The sequence below is a fragment of the Nicotiana sylvestris genome, chromosome 9 (genome assembly GCF_000393655.2).
Source record: "Nicotiana sylvestris chromosome 9, ASM39365v2, whole genome shotgun sequence".
Lineage (NCBI taxonomy): Eukaryota > Viridiplantae > Streptophyta > Magnoliopsida > Solanales > Solanaceae > Nicotiana > Nicotiana sylvestris.
Window position 1 is genome coordinate 63,138,643 of NC_091065.1, and position 13,286 is coordinate 63,151,928.

At 35.0% G+C, this 13,286-nt stretch overlaps 1 long non-coding RNA gene across 1 annotated transcript; it reads right to left on the bottom strand.

Moving 5' to 3' along the window:
- Window positions 1-4,363: 4,363 nt before the first annotated feature.
- On the bottom strand, window positions 4,364-11,527 carry LOC104230662 (uncharacterized). Its single transcript, XR_711902.2, has 3 exons — window positions 11,362-11,527; window positions 10,819-10,987; window positions 4,364-10,715 (listed from the first exon to the last, which is right to left on the bottom strand). It is a non-coding gene; the product is annotated as an uncharacterized lncRNA (long non-coding RNA).
- Between the last annotated feature and the right edge of the window lie 1,759 nt (window positions 11,528-13,286).

The following is a 13,286-nucleotide window of genomic DNA, read 5'->3' on the forward strand; positions in this document are numbered from 1 at the left end:
ATTTCTTTGGGTGATGTTTGAGGTTTTCTTGGTGCTAAAAAAAATTTCTGGTTAGCTGGTGTTAAGATGGGTTAAAGTCGAGTTTGTCTTGAGGTCTGTTGGTCCATCGAGTGATTGAAATTAGTGTTTGGATTATTGTATCTTATCTGCTAGTTTAAAACTTGGTCTGTTGGTTCACTTTCTGGTTTGTTGGGCTCTACTGTTGTTGCTGTTGTTGATCCCGATTGTTAACACTACTGACCCTTCTTGATTTCTTTGTTCTCTCAATCTCAGGTACATTTCTGCATTCCCTCTAAATGTAAAGTTGATTTGGAATCAAAAATGGAGATCTGGAACTTTGAGTCATATTCTTCAACAAGTTTGCTCGTAGATTAGCTTATTTGCCTGTTTCATTTTATTTAGAGAATTGCATTTACTGCCCTTCAAGCTATAATATGTAATGCAAATCTGAGTCCTGAACATCATATGTTAGATAATGTCTGCCTTAGTTTGGCTGTCAAATGTAGCTGTTGATATTACTTGTTTGTTTAAGGTTAGTATATGGGCTTGATTGAGTGCAGTGGATTCGATTTTTGGGCCATATGCTAAGGACAATTTCTGTAGCTTTTGAATGGAAGGCTCAATGTCGTAGTTTTGCTGGATTTGGGTAGCAAGTCTCGATATTGTCAATGTTTTATTTGCCTTTGGCAATGGTTAAGATGCGATTTAGCCTAAATGGGTTTATTTTTAGCTTAGTTCTACCTTCAGAATTTGAACATTGTGTCACAAACTCCTGGGCTAAGTTTCATTGTCATTGACTAAGTTTCATGTAATGCTAATAATCCAGTTTATTCGAAAATGGGCTCAGACTCCTTCCATGATCAGGGTTTCAGTCTTTTAATTCAAAACAAGCATTTGTTTCAATTCAATCCTTTATTCCATGTTGTGTACATTAACTAGCACTCTTGGTCAGCAAGTAGGGGCATAAGATTGGGCCTAACGCATGCCCAAACGAGAATGTGGTCACATTCCTACCTCTTTTCGCATCATGAATTAGGCTCTTTAAGCCTAAAGCCCGGGGACTTCCCAAGTTGGAATGCCCGTTTGTTTATTATGAAGAGATATTTTTGGGCTTGTGAATCCTTAGCACATTGTTTAGTCTATCTCGTAAGGCCAAGTTTTCAAATCAAAACAATTAGAGTCCTTTTAGCTTTCAGAATAAACTGAGGATCTCCACGCCAAATAAAATGACAATTGCATGGCCCTTGCTTTAATTAATCTTGTTTATCCTAGAACTCGAGGAGTGCCATTTAGTAAATTTCATGGCCCTCGCCAAATTGCAAACGCGAAATTACTTTAGGCGCATTAGTTTAATAATGTTACTTTCCTAAATTCGGGTGCGCATTTATGTGACCCAAATCCAAATCTCAACAATGTTAAAATATGTCAAGAACCACGGGTGCATTTATGTGACGTGGTTCGAGACGTGTTTTAATAACGTTGTAATTTTCTTTAAAAAAATGAATAAAAGCGGTTAAAACTAAAGTTTGCACATAGGTTCAAAATTGTCTAAAATCATATAATTAAGCTGAATATAACAGTTGACCGACCGTGCTAGAACCACGAAACTCGGGAGTGCCTAACACCTTCTCCCGGGTTAACAGAATTCCTTACCCGGATTTATGGTTCGCGGACTGTTAAACAGAGTCAATTTTTTCCTCGATTCGGGATTAGAACCGGTGACTTGGGATACCATAATTATCCCAAGTGGCGACTCTGAATCTTTTAATAATAAATCCCGTTTCGATTGTCACTTTAAGTTGGAAAAAACTCCTTTATACACCCCTTCCGGGGTGTAGGTGAAAAAGGAGGTGTGACAACAGGTATCGAAATGGTAGAGGCACGGCAAACAACGTAAGGCATCAGGAAAATGCGTAATAATGACGCATGATGCCATGATGTCACTCTGAATCGATGTGACCACAAAGGTTGCGACGCACGAAAGGTCACGTTGTCACCTCGTCTGAAACGCCACTACTCAACTTGCTCGTCCAAACTTCCCGACCCGACAAACAAGGTCTGCTCATCAAGGTCGTTTGGGGTCGGCCTCAATAAGCGGAGAGACTAACTATATAGGCCAAAATCTGCCCTAAGAAAATTTAGCGTAAAGCGGGCTTAAGGAAAGGACTGGTCGAGGTCGACCAGAAAGTAGTGAGATTCGTGGCTAGGCTGTCAACAACGATCAAGGTCGAGCATCAAGGATAGAATAATAACGGCTAGTTCTTGTAATAGGATAGTAAAAAAAAATACCCTATTGAATATTCTCTTCATTTGTATTATTAGGATTTGTTAGAGATGTGTCTGATATAAATAGAAAAAGAGACAATAGTGTAGGACATGTAATATTCATTTGACAAGAACACTTTTTGAAAAGAAGATTCTCTCTCTAGAAAAGATACAAACTTTACATTTTCATCAAAATTCTTGCTCACATTATTCCATACTTTTCTACCCGAGAATAGTTCAAATATTCTAGGATTTGCTTGTCATTCATCATTGTCAGGAAGAATAATCATCCATCTCATTCATTATTGGGTGAATCATTCTCCTTATTTATATAAATGTGATTTATTACTATTTATTGCTTGATATTCCCCTATTATTGCTCACATCTTTTGGAATATTAAATGTGCATTACTTTCAGTTTCCCACCGACTTTATCTTACCTTATCCATGTTGTCAAGTTCTAAATCTAGATATATTATCATTAACTAAGTTTAACCCCTTATTACATAAAATTTAATAGTTTAACCGAAATTCTATATTTTTTGGTCAAACATATACGTAGTCATGAGAACAAACAAAATCAAGCTGCACTCTGTAATAAAAACTTATAATCTTCACAACAAAACAATAGATGAGCATAGAATGCATGAGCAACAATTATAGTGCACATGCACATACACTTGGGATGGGAGGTTCAACAGCTTCATGTAGTTAACTAATTAGAACTGGTCAATTATGAGCGTACATATATTAAAATATAAGTTACATACACTGAAAATATAAAGAACGTTTATGTTACCAATATAACTAGTTGTAAATGGGACAGTTACTTTTTTTTTACGGATAACAAAACTCATACTTAAACTATAAAGAGATTGATGAACCCTAAATGTCTTTTAAATCCTCAGAGTTAAGTTTCCATTGACACTATATAGATCCCGTTTGGATTAGTTGATTTTAAATATAATTGATAAGCTTGAAATACTGAAAAATATTTTTAAGTGCTGAAACTGATTTTTGAAAAACTATTTACATGTTTGGATAGACGTGCTGAAATTGATAATAAGCAGTTAATGTGTATGGTAGGAAAAGGAATAAAAGTTATTTTTTTGTTAAAATGACTAATATATCTTTAAAACATTATAAAATATTACAAATTGAAAAGTTCCTTTGTAAAGAAAAGATAGAACAACGAGTATGGAATGAAGAGAAATTAAAAAATTTATTTTGAGAAAAATATGTTGTGAATTAAAAAAATATCATTAAGGATAAACTAGTAAAAACTTTGGTGAAACTAAAAGTGCTTATAAGCTAAAAAGTCATAAGTTAGGGGATTAATAACTTATGACTTATGATTAATTTTAGTTTATAAGCACTTTGGGTGTTTACCAAATGCGTAGATAAGTCAAAAAGTACTTATATCAATTTGACCAGCTTATAAGCTTAGCCAAAGACCCTCATAGTAGGAGCAGGATCTAGAAATCAACCTCACATGAAAAGGTAAAAAAGTGATTTATGAACAGAGCATAGACCCAAAACAATATGCAAGAATGATCAAAACACACAGCAGGAGCCGAAAAGGGGGAAAAAGCACATCAAAATATCTTCACCGCATAGACCCCCCAAAAATAGACACAAGATCAGAATGGACAGGGAAAGAAAACCAAGAGAGAATAGGGTCTTTCAATAAATTAATAGCCAGAAAATACTCACCAAAAAACAAAAAAGCCAAGTAATATGGACGAATAAGAACGCAAACGACGACAATCAAACTATTATTAAAGTTCTAAGTGATGTAAGAACTTTACTGGCTATACATGATTCTGTGTTTTTCTTCTTTTGTTTCAAGACACAATAATTAGAGAAATTTAAATGGTCATCTTCTCCAGTTTTGTTTCGATTTGAAGAGTAATACTGGGAAAAAAAATCAAACCATGTAAATTGAATCCTAAGTATACTCATGGCTCACTGCTGAAATTTGAAGAGAATAGTTCAATTTGTTAATGTGCAGAAATCAACCCATAACTGTGAAAGAAATGAAATAAATAAGAACCCTAATTTGAGGGGAGGGGGGGGGAGAGAGAACAACGTGTGAAAATAGCTGGAAAGAAGGAAAATAAATTCTCATTAATCTTCAAAAGGTTCTAGTGACATACATCTGTACAATACAATAAAAATACAGTTAGGCTAAAAATACAATTGGGCTGGGTATGTCTATAAAACAAACTACTAATGTCAACACTATTTTGACTGAGACCCAATATTGTCAATACCCTCTTCAAGTTGGAGGGTGTAAACACTCCAAGCTTGCACAAGAAGTGATGATGTAGAGGGGTCCAGGTAGATGCCTGGCCAGCATATCTGCAAGTTGAGCAGAACTGGGAACAAACAATAAGGAGATCAATCCTGAATGTAGGCTGTCACGGATAAAATGAAAATCAACCTCAATATACTTCGTGCGCTCATGAAATACAGGATTTTTGATAATATGTAAAATTGCTTGGTTTTTACAAAAGAGGAAAACATGTCCAGAAATATTCAAGCCAAGATCACAGCAAGCGGACCAACAGAGAAATCTCAGTCACAACCATTCTCAAAGCTCAATATTCAGCTTTAGATGAAGAAAGAGCCACAGTAGATTGCTTCTTGCTCTTCCAAGAAATAGGACTACCCCCAAGCGTGATGTAAAAACATGTCACAGATCTTCTAGAAATAGCACAAGCAACCAAATCTAAATAGTCTAAAAGAGAGAAATCAGAACTGGTAGATAATAGAAGATCTTGGGCAGGATCATTCATCAAATATCTTAGGACATGAAAAAATGTTATCATATGAGTAACATGTAGAGCCTGTAAGAATTGACTGAGATGCTGGATTGAAAATAAGACATCAGACCTGGTATGTTGAAGAAAATTGAGCTTGCCAACCAACCTCCTATAAGTGCTAGGATCAGAAATAGGGTCACCTATATCAGCATCCAATTTTACACTGGGATCCAAAAGGGTGGAAGTAGGAGTGAAGTTCTCACAATAAAATTCAGCTAGAAGGTCAGAGATGTACTTTTGTTGGCTCATAAAGTAACCCTGCTGATGAGGAATGACTTCTAAACCCAGGAAGTAATAAACAGATCCAAGATACTTTATCTTGATGTCATCCAGGAAAGTTTTCAGAGAATTCAATTCATTCATATCATCACCAGCCAAAAAGAAATCATCTACATAAGCAACAATTACCACCAAGGAGGAACCGAAGTCATAGTGAAGAGTGAGTTATCATTCTTACTAGATGCATAACGCCTGGAGATCAAAAACCCAAACAATTTTACAAACCATTGTCTGGATATTTGTTTAACCCCAAAAGTAAATTTTTGAGTTTGCAAAGCAAATGAGAGGCAAATGAAGATTCAGATACCACAAGACCAAGAGGAATCTTCATGTAAACCTCTTCATGGAGGTCACCATGTAAGAAGAGCATTGTTGAAAACCAATTGAAAAAAAATCCACCCTCTTAACAACTAGGGTAAGTAGACATCTGATTGTGGTAAGTTTGATAATTGGGGAAAAAGTTTCAGTATAGTCTATCCATTTCTTTCTGGGTATCCCCTCTAATCACAAATTTTGATTTATATCTTTCAATAGTGGCATCAGACTTCTATTTTATCTTATATAACCACTTACAAAGTATTGGCTTCTTATGAGGAGGAAGGGGAACAATATCCCAAGTCTGGTTTGCATCAAGGGCCTGAAATACTTTGATCATGTCCTCTTGCCAAGCAGGATTAGAGACAACTTGTTGATAAAATTGAGGTTCATGCATATGCAAATCAATAGTAGACACCTTGGTAGATAAAGAAGCAGGAAGAGGAGAAGGGATGACAGAGGTGCAAACATAATGTTTAAGATACATTGGAGGATGGACCGCTCTGCCAAATCTTCTAACTTCAGGGACTAGAAGACAAGGATGTGAAGGATGAAAAGAAGCAGTGGAAGAAGAAGAAGAAACAACAGGAGTGATGGAGGCGGGACAAAGTGCAGGAGGATCAAAGGCAATAGTAGGAGAAGGAAGATCAACAAAATCAGGTGGAGGAGGAAAAGTGGGAGAAGAGGAAGAATGGTAAGGGAAGATGTGCTCATGGAATGACATCCTTGGAGAAGAAAACAGAACGAGTAGACGTATTTAATAGTTTGTAACCCTTTTTTCCACAGGGGTACCCCAAGAAAATAGCAGAAATGGACCTAGACTAGAACTTATCCCTACCGGGTTTAGGGCTTACTGTATGACAAAGGCATCCAAAGGGTTTCAGATGATCATAAGTAGGAATAGTACCATGCAATTTTTCAAAGGAAGATACATTGTGTAAAACAGTAGAAGGAACCCTATTTATAATGTAAATGGCAGTGAGAACACATTTACCCCAATACTTGAGAGGAAGCTTGGATTGAAACAGAAGAGCTCTAGAAACTTCTAATAAACGTTTGTGTTTTCTTTCAACTATCCTATTTTGTTGTGGAGTGTGTGCAATAGTAGTTTGGTGAAGAATTCCATTATCAATGAAGAAGTGTTGAGTTGCAGTATTACTGTCTAGTTCATATGCATTGTTAGACCTAAAGCACTAAACAATAGACAGGAATTGCACTTTGACCATTTGGAGGAAAGCTTTAAGGATTGAAAGAGCATTACTCTTACAAGATAGAAGATTAGAGTCCAAGTCACTCTAGTAAATTCATCAACTAGAGTCAAAAAGTATCTAAAACCATTAAAAGTTGGAGTATTGTAAGGACCCCAAATATCAATGTGAACAAGTTGGAAGGGAACATAGGAATTGATAATAGACAAAATTACAGAATAAAGTACTCCATAAGTTGACGCTGCACTATTTTAACCCAGTTACAAGTTTGCAAATATGTAGCCAATATAAATAAAATCTTTTCTTTTCACATTCCCTCTAATTATAACAACCTTATTTATTTTTCCGTCACCTACCTACCCCTATTGTAGCTCTCTCCTCATTTTTCACCCATAAATATTTTATTTAATTAATAAAAAAGAATCATATGAAAACAAAAATCAGTTCCCCATTTTTAGTGTAACCATTAATCGAGACATCAGTCAACACTCATTTGTGCCTTCTTCCATAACCAATACTTCTCCGAATTGTTTCTTTTTTTTGGATTTTGTATGTCTTTCGGCCTATCACAACTACAAAACGCAAAAACAGATGCGAGAAACCTAAAATCACATCTCCTTTAATGCTAATCTTGTTAAATTCGATAAGATTTTTTGAGAAATTTGGAGTGGGTATTGCTTGAACTTATTAGAAATCGTCTAAGTAGGTTGTATACAAAGTTTGAGGTTATTTTCTGGAGATTTGGACTAGTTTTATACAAGAATTGCAAGTGAAAATCGTACGAAAATTTCGTTAGAGATGCTTATACACTTTTATACAAAGAGGTATATTATGCATATAGTTGTATAAAAATATATAAAGATGTATAATCACAGAGTGAAAATATTCTTGATACACTATGTATATAGGTGTATAAGAAGAATGAGGAGAAGAAAAAGAATGAGGAGAAGGAGGAGGAGGAGGAGGAGAAGGAGGAGAAGAAGAAGGAGAAGAAGGAGGAGAAAGAAGAGAAGGAGGAGGAGGAGAAGTAGAAGAAGGAGAAGAAGAAGGAGAAGGAGGAGAAGGAGGAGAAAGAGAAGGAGGAGGAGGAGAAGAGCAAAAGAAGGAGGAGAAAAAGGAGGAGAAGAAGAAGGAGCAGAAGTAGGAGGAGAAGGAGGAGAAGAGGAGGAAGAGGACGAAGAAGAAGAAGAGGAGGAGGAAGAAGGAGAGAGAAATTCACCAAATACTTGTAAATAATGTATCAACCTTGTATACAATAGTGTATAAGAGGTGTTTATACATTATTTATATAATATTGTACATTATTATACAAATGAATCCTAACAATGGAGCTTCACGTGTTCTTCTTCCTTGGGAATCCTCTGAAATTTAACTCGAATATAGCCTAAATCTACTCCAAATCACTTGAAATTTAAGTTTTGAACTCATCTTGATGATTTCAATCAATTGGGACAACACCCACTCCAAACAACTAACAAATCGGAAAACTCAATTTCTGAAATTGAATCTTTGAACCACCTTTAATGGTGACTTATTTTTCAAATCCTTAGTTAACCATTGGAATCCGAAAAAGAATTGAACGAGAATAACAATAGTAGAGAATTTTTTGGGTGCGAAGGCTGATACGAGAAGAAGAAGAAGAAGAACGAAGAAAAAAGGGATGGGCTAACTAGTAAAAAGTTATTTTCAAGTTATGTACAACCTGGGTTACACTGGGTAAGGGCTTCAAATGTGGGCCATTTTCTGATGGGTTGTTGGGCCAAGTGATAAGGGATGTAATTCTCCCTTGATAATACTATCATGAAAAGGCAATCTCTATTGTCTAGTCATAAGACAAGCAATACACAAAATTGTTGTTTAGATGAAATTTTATTAGATAAAAAAAGAAATAGATTTCATCCTAGTAAATGAAATATGACCAACCTTTGATGCCAAAATAAATCACTTTTATTAGCAACAACAGGTGGATTACAAGTTGAACTATGAATTACAGAATGTTCAGGAGAATTGGAAACATGAGCAGATACATCACTATGAATATAATTACAAACATAATAGGGAACAAGAATAGGGAGTTGCGGATTAGCTGAATGCAAGAAGTATAACCCATTTTCATCCTTACCAATTTCCAGAGGCCTCCTCAAAGAAGGGCCCTGTAAAATGCAAGTAGAAATGCTGAAGACTGCAAGACAATTAAACTGAAGAAGCAATTTGTGCACAAAGATCAAGTTGAAAAAAAAAGGATGGAATTAAAAGAACATTATGTAATATCATATCTGCTCAAAGAACTAATGATCCAGTAGATATAACTTTAACTTTATATTCATTTGGTAAGGTTATCAGAAATGGAGAAACGAATGATTTAAGGTTGTGGAGAAGCTGTTTATGTGGTGGCATGTGATTGGTGGCACCAGAATCTATAATCCAAGGATTCAAACCTAAAGTTGAAACTACACGTGTATGAAAAAAGTAGAATGCACTTCAGGGTGGTTATACACACCTGCAAAATTTGCAAATCCAAAATTGTCAACAACATTATTCTCATGGTGGAAGGCAGGAGAGGTGTGAATCTGCTGGAACAAAGTCATAAGATGTTGTGATTGTTCTCTACTGAAGCCATGACCAGATACTTCATAAGAACCATGGTTGGAAGAAATAGACTCTGGAATATGACCCCTAGACCAAACACATGCAACAGACCTCTTATTCTTGGTAAACTTGAAGTCTGGGGAAAAATCATAGAGCTTGTAGCACTTATCAATAGTGTGCCCAGGTTTCTTACAGTACTTACAAGACATACTTGAGGTGGAAGTAGAACCTCTTTTTGAGTCAAAATGTACCCTCTGATGGAAAAATCTATGATTATTCATATGTCCAGCTAAAGCATTAAATGAAGCAGAATCATTAGAGAAGCCAGGAACAGGAGCAGAGGTCTCCTTCTACTTGTCATTAATTTGAAACATTGAATATGCTTTGCTCAAAGAGGGGAGAGATGGCATCATAACGATATTGCCTTTGCATGTAGAATAAGACTCATTTAATATACTAAAGAATTGGTAGATTTTCTCTTCTTCAATGAATTTAGGAAAAGCTCCACAAGAGCAAACTGGTCCTACATATGCAGTACTAAGTTCATCCCAAAGACCACTCAATTTGGTAAAATAAGTGGCAATGTCTAAAGACCCCTGGGAAGTAGCACTAACTTCTCTCTGAATCTGGATATATTTGGAGCCATTTGATGTACCAAACCTCTCATTATCAGCCCACATATCCTTAGTTGTATCAAAACACATCACACTATTTGCTATATCCCTAGAAAGTGAGTTTGTTATCCATGCAATGACCATCGTAACCAGAATTGGTAGTATGGAAAATGTAATTGAGGTTTTGGGTCTCTGCCAGTTATAAGCCCTAACTTGTTTTAAGCAGAAAGTGCAGTCTAACATGTTTTTACACCAAATAACAAAACCATTACTATCAAAAGGTGGGGATACCAGGTGAGTACCTGGAATATCTGACGGATGGGCATAAAATGGATGGGAAGGGGGAACAGTTAAGTCATCAAATCCATCAATAGTAGAGGATGAACTAATCTTTGGACTACCCTTGACGAAACCCTAATTAGGTATGTTTCACAAAATGCAGACGACTAACAGGATTTTTGTCAATACTGAACATGAAGAGTAGTAATAGAAGGTGTTACCGTCCTTTACAACCTAAAGAAGTAAGGCCTTGAAGTTTGACCCAAAATCATGGCGACAGGCGTCAAATTGTTAGACCGTGAACCACCAGAAATCACCGCATAAAATTCACGAGAAATTCCCTGTTAAACCATCGAAAACATCTAGAAATTATATCGAAGACTAATGAATCGCACAAAATTCCATGAAAAAATCGAACACAGAGAAAGGTGTTACGAAGATTACCACGAAACTTCGCAAATCCACCGTCGATCTATAGAGCCGAGCCAGAATCAATTGATTCTAGGCTCTGATATTATGTTAATGTGCATAAATCAACCCATAATTGTGAAAGAAATGAAATGAATAAGAACCTTAATTTGAGAGAGAGAGAGAGAACATTGTGTGAAAATATCTGGAAAGAAGGAAAATGAATTCGCATTAATCTTCAGAGGGTTCTAGTGACATATCTGTACAATACAATGAAAATACATTTGGGACGGGTATATCTACAAAACAAAGTATTAATATCAATACTATTTTGACTGAGGCTCAATATTGTCAAAACAATTCGATTAGAACTCTAGAATATACAGACAATGCTAAAAACTAAATCTCGAATAGATTTTTTCTAAAAAATTAAAACCCCGAAAACGAATAGAAATTTATAAAAACTTAAATATGCATCCTAAAAATTTCTAATTTTAATTCCAAACCTAACAACAAATGAGTATATCCCAAGAGGGGAATGAACAGAGAGCTGTACTGAGAAAAAAAGAGTGAACTTACATGTAAAGAGAGATTCCGGCGACAATCTAATTATTTGTTTCCATTAGAATTTGGTCGGAGATTACCTGTAGAGGAAAATGACAAGGACTTGAAGCTGAACACAAAAGCCTTTGGGAGTGGGAGTGTATAGTTTGTAGGAAGAAGGGCATAAAAGTAATACTTGGTCCAACTTTTAATGCCATAATACACGTTTCATATCTTTAAAACAGATCACACGAATCAAACAAAGCTTAATATATACTTATAAATTTACAATGTTACCTTGGGAAGCAGGACGACCAAGTCATGCTTACTCCCGCCTCTAAAATAAGGTGTATTTCCTTGTACCCTGAACTTTATTGTTTTTCTTATAGTGGAGAAATTGAAAAAAAGTAATATTTAAACTTTTCAATTAAGCATGCAAATATAAGAGGGCACCTCATAGCAAAAATTATTTTATAAGAGGAGTTTAGTGGGAATCCAGACATAGTAGTATCCAACAAATAAAACTTGTTTTCATTAGACTAAAATAATAATCTTTTTTGTATTTGCCTTTATATCCAATCCCAATCATGTTCATTTTATTTGGTTAATTTGTTGCAAAAGATTCGTCATCCGTTGACTTATTTTCAGTGTCGAATTAAGAGAGATTTCAATAGTTATGGACACATCAATTGGTTTAAGCTCGAAGTGTACATTATTTGAAAATTACTTGTAAAAGAACACGTGTTCACCAAACTCATATTACTAAAAGGATAGCGAATGCAGTAGTACATCGTTTTTAACAAAAGTACAATTACATTATTAACATATTACAGGAGTTCAAATTTTAATTATTTAAGATTATGGAGTTAATGTTATTATTCAACTTCAAACTGATGTTCATAATAAACTGAAAAAAATTTTATTTATAGAAGAAAGGAAGCAGCTGCAAGGCTTTTCGGAAAGCAGTTGCGAGGCTTTTCTTGAGCTGCTTGTAAGTTGTCTGCATGGGCTGCTTGCAACCTGCCTGTTTAATAAGAAAATGTTGCAAATCATTTCATTTAGTTGCTGGCAACTTGCCTGCATCAGCTGCTTGTAGATAAACTTCAATGGATTACTAAATGGATAATCTTCTTCAAGAAGATTATCTATAGCGGATTATTAAATGAACATCTAATATAATATTTTCATAACAATCCCCCTTGGATGTTTATTAAAAGATAATGTGCCTCGTTAAAACCTTAGTAGAAAAAATCCAGTGGGAAAGATCCTAGTAAAGGAAAAAGAGTACACATATTTAGCAGGGGCGGCCCTTCCATAAATCAAGTAACGCAATTATTTTAGGCCCCACATTTGTGGAGGACCCATTTTTTCTATACATAATAAGCTATATATAAATTTTAAAAGAAGTTATGTGAAGTGAAAAAGGATTTGCAACTGATAAAATTTTTGCCAAAGAAATTGCATTTGAAATGAATATCGAATCCGAATTTCGTAAGAAACGTGCGATATATAGGAAGAAACAATTTGAGAAGAATATTGATAATGAAATCTCAAAATCTCTCGAAGAGTCCTATACTCCCTCAATCCATAATAAGTGACTTTTTTACCTTTGGCACACCCCTTAAGAAAATACTGACTCTTAGAGCAAAAAAGGTATTTTGACTAAATTATCCTTAATTAAAATTTACATGTTGTTAACTTGACACATTGAGGTATGTAAATAAGGGCAAAGTTTGAAAAAATAAAGTTAATTCCTTCTCGATTATATAAAAGGACACTTATTTTAGATCAAAATAAAAGCAAAAAAATTACTTATTATGGACCGAAGATAGTAGCAGATAAGGTTAATTTTTTTCACTTCAAAATAGATTTGAACAATTAGAAGTATATGAAAATATTTTTGGTTTTCTATTTAGCGGTAAAAAACTGAGATCACTAGATGATGAAAATTTAGAAAAATA